This window comes from Hyperolius riggenbachi, chromosome 2 (assembly GCF_040937935.1).
Source record: "Hyperolius riggenbachi isolate aHypRig1 chromosome 2, aHypRig1.pri, whole genome shotgun sequence".
Classification (NCBI taxonomy): Eukaryota; Metazoa; Chordata; class Amphibia; order Anura; family Hyperoliidae; genus Hyperolius; species Hyperolius riggenbachi.
Window position 1 is genome coordinate 110,707,228 of NC_090647.1, and position 9,481 is coordinate 110,716,708.

The 9,481-nt window shown below is 46.0% G+C and overlaps 1 protein-coding gene across 1 annotated transcript in view; it reads right to left on the reverse strand.

Annotated features, from left to right (window-relative positions):
- KDM8 (lysine demethylase 8) overlaps positions 1-864 on the reverse strand; it is a 225,980-nt gene extending 225,116 nt beyond the window's left edge. Inside the window, exon 1 of the mRNA XM_068267211.1 lies at positions 721-864. The gene's annotated coding sequence lies outside the window, so the exon portion shown is untranslated. The remainder of the gene's footprint in view (positions 1-720) is intronic.
- Between the last annotated feature and the right edge of the window lie 8,617 nt (positions 865-9,481).

Genomic DNA, 9,481 nt, shown 5'->3' on the forward strand with positions numbered 1-9,481 from the left:
ACAATCCCTCCAATGAGGAGGGAGAACAATATGAGCCAACACAGATGTAAGATGGCTGACGGAGCCGCGATTGCGGCCTTTCGGCGCCTCGTTCACGGTGACTTTCAGTTTCTTCTCACCGAAAGTGGCATCATTCGTTAGAGCAGATTCTGAGCTTTCCATACATGTATAACTTGTGGGAGTTTAAAAGAGCTGAAAGCGGAAAATTTGTTCCGTTTTCAGCACAGCTCCAATTCTCTATGGGGATTTACGGTGGGTCCCCTAAAGTAGACTAGCTCCGGGCCCTCTGTATAATGTACTATACCTTGCTTCTTATCTGCACAATAAATTCTGCTCTGCAGAGGAGAGTCAGTAGCTGCTGCAACTGGAAGGTTCAGTTACTACTGGCAGTTGGAGAGAGGCGGTAAGAGCAGTGTGGCCTAGGAAGTGGTTGTGGCCTATCTTAAAGAAACCACTACAACCTAAAATGAAAATGCTGCTAATAAAAGTTTTGACTATCTCAATATTTACAGAAAAATATGGTTATTGACATTAACATTATTTTACACTAATGCCTTTTGTTTTCAGGCAAAGGATTTTATAAAATCACTTTTGGTGTTTACCAGATTAGCCATCTCCGGTGATCTCTGCTCTGGAAAATAAGATCCCTGCCCACCACACAAAAACAGCTTCATTGGAAATAGGTTTTTATTTCATTGTCCATGAAAAGACATATCTTACCTGCAGGTTATCCGGTTATCATGGGGAGGTTTACAAGGCCACACAGGAAAAAATGAAAATAAAAAAAGATTTCCTTTATAATCCAAAGATAAATCCAATCTACTTTTGGATAAATTAGGATGAATATTGCTCATATAGGTATAACTCCTCCACTCCATAGCTAACTGGCTACTTGGCTGTTTGCAACTCCCTGATCTCTTACTGGCTAATCGCTGTCATGTGGTTGTCTGGTACCACCTCCAGTTATCACCTCAATCTAATCTCTGAGATCAGATTGATTGATCATTATTCATACTAGAATGCTGATAGGTGGGGAGAAATAACCATTGAATTGGGGAAGAAATGATGTAGCCTAGTAGGCAGTCTGCAGATGCACATGGCATTGAATGTTAATCCATTAGAGGTGGGACTGGCTGAGCACTTTGGATAGTTCCCCTGATGAGGCCCCTAGTTAATACAGGGTGAAACATGTTGGGTTTATAAGTGGGGTGTTGTGTGTTTGATTAGCAACCTCATCTGGGTAATATGGAGAACCTATGCAGTAAGCTAAACTCATTGGCTTCATTCACAGGGCTCTGTGTACTCTCTTCTCTTCTCCCTTCCCCAGTTTGTATATGGAAACAGTATTTTTACAGTACAGTATTTTTAAGGGTTTTTAGCAGTCGGAATAAAAGTTATGTTTTAATCTCTTTTGTAAAGGTATAGATTTATTTGAATTATAAGAAAATAAATTTGGCAGCTTCCATAGGTCTCACACCTTGGGTTCCTTTTAATTGCAAAAGGCAAGATTTGAGCACTATGTTCACTAAAAATAATAAAGCTGTGTTGGTTACTGGGGAAAAGGAGAAGTCCTATTTATATTTGTTAAATGCCACCTTTCGCTCTGTGTACACTCATGAAAATGGGACTGTGTATTAGTGATGGGCGAACACCTGGATGTTCGGGTTCGGGAAAGTTCGCCGAACATGGCCGAGATGTTCGGCATGTTCGGGCCGAACCCCGAACTTTCCGAACATCCAGCTTTTGGGGGCCATATGGGGTTGCAGGCATAAGGGGGGAGCATGCCCCGATCGCGGGGGGGGGTCGGAAATTCCCCCCACCCCCTCCGCTAGCGCTCCCCCCTCTGCCCGCTTCCCCATACAAAAGTTTAAGCAAAGTACCTGTAGTGGATGGCCTGGCAGTGGGCGGCACTGTGGAGTGAGGAGGAGGAGTCCGGAGAGTGACGAGTTGAGGGAGGCCGGGCAGCGGGCGGTTCAGCGGAAGTACCCTTGTGGTACTTCCGCCCTTTCTCTGACCTCACGCCCGCTGCCCGGCCTCCCTCAACTCGTCACTCTCCAGACTCCTCCTCCTCACTCCACAGTGCCGCCCACTGCCAGGCCATCCACTACAGGTACTTTGCTTAAACTTTTGTATGGGGAAGCAGGCAGAGGGGGGAGCGCTAGCGGAGGGGGTGGGGGGAATTTCCGACCCCCCCCGCGATCGGGGCATGCTCCCCCCTTATGCCTGCGACCCCATAGGGGGGCAGTATTCGGCCGAACAGGGCCCTGTTCGGCCGAACAGGGTCCTGTTCGGCCCTGTTCGGCGGCCATTAGAAGTTCGGGGCGAACCCGAACTTAAAAGGCCGAACACCATCAGGTGTTCGGCCGAACGTGAACATCACCCGAACAGGGTGATGTTCTGCAGAACCCGAACAGTGGCGAACACTGTTCGCCCAACACTACTGTGTATACACTTATGTTATGACCGTAACATTGACACAGTTTCAAGTAAGCTGCAGTGGCTTAATGTGGATATTATTAAAAAATGCTTGACAAACCAAAGCATCAGGACCAGATAACTTGTATGCACAAGTCTTTAACAAGCTAAGCTCCTTAATTTCTAAACCATTATGTGCTGTATAATTTTTAGAGGCACTTTAAAAACTGGCTTGATGCCAAGTGACTGACATAAAGCTAATGTGGAACCAATGTTCAGAAAGCGGCGATGGTCCACAGCCAGTAATTGGAAACCTGTAAATGTAACTTCTATTGTAGGAAAAAACACAATTCATTATTTTCATTATTCTGTGGTGCTGTACAAATACTTAAAGGGACACTGACATCACATGTAAGATCATGGGATAAACATTTAAGTAAAGTCCCCCGTGTCCAGCAGTGGCAGGGATCGTGTGATTGCCCGAACAACCGGCCTAAAAAGTGTAAACCTCCCCCCTGCAGCATTAAATACTTACTCCAGTGCTGTCTTCTAACCTTCCTTTAGCTCCTAGCAGGTTTCTGGAGTCCTCCGTGCACGGCTCCCGGCATGTCACCTGAACAACATTGGGTCATGTGACCCGCCAGGAGCCGTGCATAGACGCCAGAAAGCCGATAGGAGCTACAGAAAGGTTAGACGATGGCGCTGGAGGCTCGGTAAGTATTTACTTGGTTGCAAAACCACCTGCAAATCCTCCAAAACACAGTCCCTGTTATCCCAGTTAGTTGAGACTTCCGGTAGACTGAGTCCGAATAACAAGGACTTTATATGTGCAGTCCCTATCCTACTTAGAACTAGCCTGTTTTCCTTTTTTGGTTAAGAATCCAAAGGCCCTATACAATCACACATCTCCTCAGTGTTACATGCTGGCAAGCAGAGCTGGGACAAGGTCCTCCAGCACCCAAGGCTGAGACACCAAAGTGCGTCTGTCCATCCCTCCCACCCCAGCCATCACACACTGATTGCTATTAGGGGCCAGGGCCCCCAACCGCCTCAACATCTTAATCTCTAGCTATCTGGCTTGCAGTCACTGCCATGTATCCCCTTTTCTTATTTCTCTCTGCTCCAAACACAATAGGGAAATGATAGCTGGGTGAGATGTGCGCCCCCGCCTACACTGCGCCCTGAGGCTGGAGCCTCTCTCGCCTCTGCCTCGGCCCCGCTGGCGAGTGTTGGAAACAGGCGATTTTGCAAGATGTTGTGTGGATGATTTCCCCTCCTTACATTTCTTCTTTTCACCATGTTTATTAGAAGCTTTCAGATGAAAGGAGGGCAGATGTCTTTAAACGATAGGAGTTCACTTGCATAACTGATTCCATATGCCTATATGCACAAGTGCACTTTCTCATTGTTACTGCTTTATTACCATTGCACTTATTTTTCTTTTTGAATGCCATTTTTTTTTACCATTTTTCAGACGGCAACAAGGACTTAATTGAGACTCTCCTTTGTCTGAAGTTTAGTTTGCATCATAGTTCTCTGTATCTAGGTACTGTATGATTTTATGTTTGTTTTTTTTTCTTGTCTAATATGAAAGGTGGGCAGATAAGTGAGAAACTTATCACCTGCTTTATGCACCTTTCTTCTTCCTCTTTTTTTTTTGTTGCTTTATACCCACCTCCCCCCCCCCCCCCCCAGGTCTCTTTGACCCCTTTTAATAATAATAATCCAAACATTTGTATAATGCTTTTGTCCTGTTGGACTCAAAGCGCTCAAGAGCTGCAGCCACTGGGTCGCGCTCAAGAGGCCACCCTGCAGTGTTAGGGAGTCTTGCCTTGATCCCCTTACTGAATAGGTACTGACCCTAGCCAGGATTTGAACCCTGGTCTCCCATGTCAAAGGTGGCGCCCTTAACCAGTACTCTATCCAGCCACTTTTCCTCCATGTGAGCTGGTATGGCCTAGATAGCTGAGCCGACACTCTAGGGCTCCACCATACTGAACCATACAAGCCTTCATGGTCCATTACACTTTGCAGGAGAGGGGAGAAATATTTCCCCTTTAGTGCAAAGCCTCTGTCCATGTCAAGGGGCTCATCCCCACCTTGTGGTTTAGGGTGGTGAGGGTAACTACCCCCATGCATGTTGGAGTAGGTCCTGAAGGGAATTATGGTGGAATCTGGGATCCCCTTTAATAATAAGGGGACTCTGTCCTCTGAGTCTCAGGTAAATAGGTAATGGGGATCTCCACGGCACCTCTAAGGGATCTGCTGGCTGAACAAAAATAAGGAAACCAACAACATTAAATTGCAAAATACTCAATCCAATATGTTCTATCATTCTTTAATGAGCAGGGAACTGAAATGTGACACGATGAGATATACTTTTATGTACAGTCCCATTCCTACATAGAATTAGCCTGTCTTCCTTTCTTTTTTTTTTTCACTGTAAGGGTTAAGAATCCAGAGCTGTAAATGACACTTTTTTCTGCAGTTTATTAATTCTGCATTAATTCTTTTTTCTGCAATATTATTAATAACTAATTACAAGCCACAAAACGCTTGCATATCAGAGAAACAGTTCTAATTGCAGATAAAAAAAATGGTCCGAGCTGTAAAACAATAAAAGCTGTCATTATTTACACAAAACAATTAAACCTTTCAACTTATGATTTTAGCTTTTAAATATAAGATGCTGCCTGAGATTTCAGGAATGTTCTATTTAGAAGTAGGACTATAGACACAATATTGTATCTCATCCATTTATTTTCAGTTCAGGTTTGCTTTTTACAAAGATAACAGCCAGCTGTGCCACTGAGTCTCAAAGGAGTCGGAGAATGTAGAACTGGAGCTGAGCTTTAAGAAGCCAGACTTCTATAAAAAGAAGAATTTTTCTGAACTCCAGTGACATGGCAAGCACCAGCCTTGTATAATTTTTCAACCCTCAGTGTGAAATCTGGTGTTCTTGCTTCCTACAACATGTCTCACTACCATCCTTGTTATTACTTTATTTTAACAACACAGCCATTCAGTCTTGCCGAGGACTAACACTCTATAAAGATGATCTTCCTCATTCCATTCCCAAATATTTCCGCCCGACCCCATGGACTAATTTGATTTGCCAGCAGCTTGGCATTCAGTGAGTACCATGTATGCTGTTCCACAGTATGCTCCTCTGTAAGCTGTTCTGCATCACACCATGCAAATGCCTGCAGACACACTGATACTGATACATTGTGGGACTAATAGTCTGTTAAAAGTGTTTTGCCTCTTTTTTTTTTTTTTTTTTTTTTACAGGGATGATTTAGCTTTTAAAATGATTCACTGTTCTCAGCATTTCTGCTGACTCATCCTATTTATTGGTGGGGAAAAAACTCTACAAATAATTTTAGAAGAGATGACATTTTTTTCCATATAGTTGTTGGCTCTGAGTACATACTGAGCGGGTTGCAGAGGCGTAGCTAGGGTTTTCAGCATCCGGGGACAAAGTCAGATTTCGATCCCCCTCCCCAAATTCGGAGGCCTCTCTCATGCCAATGTGTAGCTCTGGTGGTTACTGAGATACGATACACAAACCTATCTTGGCAACCAGAGAGCCTGGGGGTCTGCAATTCAGTGCGGAAGTGGACCAGGGGGTCCCCTCCTTAACATGCAAATTTGGGGTCCATGCGAGTTATGGTTGGAGAATTCCCAGGGTTACAATATAACGGACTAAGGGTACATATTTACAGATCTGCCAAAACCCTTCAAAAGTGTCAGAGGCTTTAGCTTTGGGGTGATAAGGAGCACTAGGGGTAAGGATCAAACACCTTCGGAGAATGCTTGGGGTCCCCAGCTCCCTCTGGGCCCCTCAGGGACTTCTAGCATAGACTTTCAGAGAAAGTTTGGGGTCCCCAGCTCCCTCTGGGCCCCTCAGAGACTTCTAGCATAGCCTTCCCCCACATTTACATTTTCCCCACACTGAGGAATGCCACTGTGCTAGCTGCAGTATGATGAGGGATACGGCACACATACCCGCTGCCCCGTCTCCGCTGCCTCCCAGTCTCATCCCGGCTGTCTTTTAAAAAAAATTAGCCATATTGTTGAACTTGGAGAAGCATGAAGGGGCAGATCTTCTCCCCTTCTCCCTCCTGCTCTACGCCTGTCCGTCCACTTTCTATCCCTCCTCTTCTCTATCCCCTCTCGGTTCCCTTATTTCAGGTTTGTCACCCCCATGCCTTCAGGGAACCTCGGAAGGCTTCGGGAGCCCTCATGTGCCCGAGTACTCCTGAAGATGGGGGTGTACACCCACATGTGCTTACGTATGAGCAATACAGAACGACCATCTTCAAAAGCACTCGGGCTCTCAAAGCCTTCTAAGTGCTCCTGGAGGCGGCATAACTTCACTGTGGGACAGCACTGGAACAAGGGGACCGAGTGGAGACAGGGAAGGCTCAATAGGATCCAAAGCCTTCCCTCTCCATAGGTAAATATCAGACTTTTTTATGCTACAGATTTGCTTAATGAAGAGATTTCCATTAATTTGTTAAAGTGAACATCTGGACTAAAAATCGACTCAGCAGCGCTGAAAAGGCTTGGTGTTTCTCTAACAGTTTCACAGCATCAGAACTTTGTTTCTCTTATACAAGCCTCATTTTTAGCTGCACAGAAGAAAACTGCCCGGGCTTTTTTCCCCTGATGCTGTACAAAGCATGATGGGATTTCTGATTTTGTTGTTCTCGTTCTGCTGTTTTGGTGCAATTTTTTTTTCTTTTACATTTTGAATTTGACATTTGAAGCCTAGCGTGTGCAGCTGGGAGGGGTAATCAGGACACAGGACAGTTGGAACTGTGTCTCCTGCTCCTTGTCACCTCCTTTCAACCAAAAAGATGGCTGCCCCCATGACAAAGATGGCAGCCCCCATGAATCACAAACATTTGCCTGTTCTTTTAACCTCCTGAGCGGTATGGACGAGCTCAGCTCGTCCATCACCGCCGGAGGCTGCCGCTCAGGCCCTGCTGGGCCGATTTTCTTCAAATAAAGTGCAGCACATGCAGCCGGCACTTTGCCAGCCGCGTGTGCTGCCCGATCGCCGCCGCTCTGCGGCGATTCGCCGCGAGTAGCGGCGAAAGAGGGCCCCCCTAGCCGCCTGAGCCCTGCGCAGCCGGAACAAAAAGTTCCGGCCAGCGCTAAGGGCTGGATCGGAGGCGGCTGACGTCAGGACGTCGGCTGACGTCCATGACGTCACTCCGCTCGTCGCTATGGCGACGATCTAAGCAAAACAAGGAAGGCCGCTCATTGCGGCCTTCCTTGTTTATTCTGGGCGCCGGAGGCGATCGGAAGAACGCCTCCGGAGCGCCCTCTAGTGGGCTTTCATGCAGCCAACTTTCAGTTGGCTGCATGAAATAGTTTTTTTTTAATTAAAAAAAAACCCTCCCGCAGCCTCCCTGGCGATCTCAATAGAACGCCGGGGAGGTTAAAACAGGGTGGGTAAGAGATTATATTACCTATCTATTCTAATTAACATAACAAATATAACTTGATGACAGTATGTTTGTTTAGGCTGAAGTTCCCCTTTAAAAACAGGAGGTGAGGGGAAGCAATGAAAGCAGCAGAAAACAAGATAGTGTTTACAATCCATCTTCATTCTATCCAAAAAACAAAAACAAAAAAAACCTAGCTGCAAGACTGGATGTTATTGTGATAAGATTTCATGTTGAAAATAGCGTGCCTGTATCTCCTCCCAGAAGCCCTTTCCTATCACTCTGGCTGCTGCCTGGAACAACTCAGACTTGCTCATCTGCCAGTGGAACTATAAATCCAGATGATGAATCAGATTGGACATGTAAGGAGAAACCCAGGAAGCAACATTGTCAATTTATCATTATAAAAAGTTGCAGATGTGCTTTTCCGTGTACCGTGTTTACTCGAAAATAAAACAGGGTCTCATAATCAATTTTTGCTCTATAAGATGCGTTAGGACTTATTTTCAGGCCGGGCTGTGGAGTCGGTATAAAAATCATCCGACTCCAACTCCGACTCCTCAGTTTATGAAACCACCGACCCCGACTCCTCGACTCCGACTCCTTAGTCTAATATTTGCCAGGGCTGTGGATTTGCTACAAAAATCATCCAACTCCTCAGTTTAAGAAACCACCGACTCTAACTCTGACTCCAGGTACCCAAAATTGCTCCGACTCCAACTCCGACTCCACAGCCCTGTTTTCAGGGTATATCGTTTTTCTCCATGAACAACAATCTACATTAATTCTTGAACAAAATAGAAATAGTCCCAGTTATTTGGTAAAGGAGGGGATTGCATGATGCCAGATATTTGTAATTTATAATTGCTGGAGAAGTCATGCAACTGGGGCCTCCACTTAACACTAACACCCCCTTGAGAGCAAATGCAGAGCAGCGCACAGCGGAGACAACTTACAAGAGCTTCGGGTAAGTGCTGGCCCTTTTTCAGTACCTGCTGTTCCCAGCTGCTCTGCTGCATCCTCTCTGTACAGCTCTGATGCAGGTCAGGTGATACATCGAGAGACGCACAAGGATGCAGCAGGGCAGCAGAAAGCTGTAGAAGAGAAAAGGACCAGTGCGCAGAGCTTTTGTAAGTCGGTTCATAGTCATGCTATGACTAAGGACCATTGTGTGTCTGAAACTCAGAACCTCACTTCTTCTAGGTTGGCTTTTTGGGAATTTAGTTACCCGGCTCCTGCACTCAGGGGAATAGCTAGAAATCACTGCCCCCCCCCCCCCGCAAAACTTTGGATGAGGCCCCCTACTTCCCCTCAGCTGATAACACTCACGCTGTCCATCTCTGATCGAGCAGAAGTGCCACTGCAGACTCCTCCAGCATCACTAGAGTACAGAGCACTTGAGGAGGGGTAGAGAGGCTGGGCGCTGTACACAAGAGCCTGCTGCACACAAAAGAGGGACTGTCTACGAATCTGTGTACAAAACTTTGTATAATTCCTTATCAGTGGCTGAGCAGATGCAGTCATTAGAACAATTGTGCAGAGAGCAGAAAGCTTTCTCCGTGCCTAGACTCCTAAAGCATCGCTACAGTACACAGCAATTGGGGAAGGGT